Source organism: Sinocyclocheilus grahami, unplaced genomic scaffold (genome assembly GCF_001515645.1).
Source record: "Sinocyclocheilus grahami isolate Dianchi unplaced genomic scaffold, SAMN03320097.WGS_v1.1 scaffold76.1, whole genome shotgun sequence".
NCBI lineage: Eukaryota > Metazoa > Chordata > Actinopteri > Cypriniformes > Cyprinidae > Sinocyclocheilus > Sinocyclocheilus grahami.
Window position 1 is genome coordinate 2,550,413 of NW_015505255.1, and position 1,687 is coordinate 2,552,099.

Sequence of the window (1,687 nt, forward strand, 5' to 3'; positions counted from 1 at the left end):
TGTGTCCTAGATGACTGACTGTAACCCCGTTGGCTTGGATTTTTCCACAAGTGATGCAGTCAGTTGTGACGCTGTAGCATAGCTGCAGAACCTGTTTGGGTGGCTGCTTTTAGCATAGCTGTAGATGAGCTCATCCAGCCAGACTGCAGCCTGAGCCTGGCCATGATTAATCTTGTTTGTGTTAGATCCTTGCGCTCCCCTCATTGCTGACTTAGCCCCCCAAGTGTTGAATTGCTGTGCTGAACAGATAGTGCATGAAGCCTGCTTCTTTTCCCTTTTTTTACTCCGTCTGTCTGTGTGGCTTTAACAAAAGACCTTTATAAGAGATTCAGGCTTAGAAAAAAACACACTGCATGCACTTTGAGGCTTCAATCTGTCAGTAAGGCACGCGGAGTGACCCCTGGAGTCTGGGATAGTGCCCTTGGAGGCTGTCTATGCTGTATTAATTACAGGACTGAAAGCTCCAACAGACCATATCTGCTCATATTTGTTTCTTTAAAAATATTTGATGTCACATGCAAGAGTAGGTTTCTCCTACAAAAATATTTACTTGCTTTTTATTTACTTAAATGAACTACATCTTAGCAACACAATTCGGTCTTCAAAAGGTTCAGTAATATGTTTACATGAGTTAATACGAAATTGCAATGAAAACTACTTTTAAAGCATTTATTATTATAAATGAACAATTTCATGTTAATTTATAACAATATAACAATATCAATGTGTTACCATAGTTTCTTTACAATACTGCGTTTTGATTAAAACACTCCTTTCATTAAACAATAGCTTACTATTTAGACGAGTAAAATTTACTCGTTACTCATCATTAGAATCTTTTAGCTGTGCACATAAGACACTCATTTTTGGAAAGCAAAGATTGTACTGTGAAGTGATATTTTTCCATATGTCTTCTTGAAAGTTATTCTGCACATATACTTTAAAACTTAAGGGGCACAATACATATATTGCAGATTGATTCATTTATTGCTCATGTGTAATAATGTTGTTAATGTATTAATTTGATATGATTGTAATAATAGGGAAGGCTTTATACGGTACATGTATAAACAGCATGATATTGCTATAAACTAGTTCTGCTAATATAAAGTTAATGTCTAGTGAGCATTTCCTCACTCAGCTCATTAGTGGATAGACTTACTTGAGTAGAGGAACTCATTCTGTGGTAAAGATAAAGGGTCATGTTCTTTAGAACTCCGAATGTTAAAAAAACGGAACAAGTGGTCTTAATTAGTACTTCTGTAGGAAAAGAGAGCTTACTTATTTCAGTTTGTTATTTTATTTATTACTTTAAACAGTCATGATTTCTTGTGCCTTCAGATTATTTGACTGAATATTATGTAATACAGATTGCACATAATACAGATTATACTCCGTCGCTCACTAGCACGTGTAGAATCCAATAGTGAGATTAGTAAACTTGGTAGTAAGCACCAATGACACATAATGCTGTGGTGTTCATGCAAGTCTGCCTCTTGCATATCACAATCCCAATTCTTCTATCACTACCTGTCCTCTCTCTACTTTCATTATCAGTAATGCTTACAAAATCAAAATAAGACTGTATGTGTGTTTTTGTTTTCCTATAGTGAATGATGTTAAGGGGAAGCAGAAGATTTTAGGTTCCAATCAGAAGCTGAAATTTAACCCTACTGAGCTTATCCTC

At 35.7% G+C, this 1,687-nt stretch overlaps 1 protein-coding gene across 1 annotated transcript in view; it reads left to right on the top strand.

Annotated features, from left to right (window-relative positions):
- LOC107586029 (myotubularin-related protein 10-like) overlaps positions 1-1,687 on the top strand; it is a 30,535-nt gene that overhangs the window by 17,034 nt on the left and 11,814 nt on the right. The gene's annotated exons all lie outside the window — the stretch shown is intronic.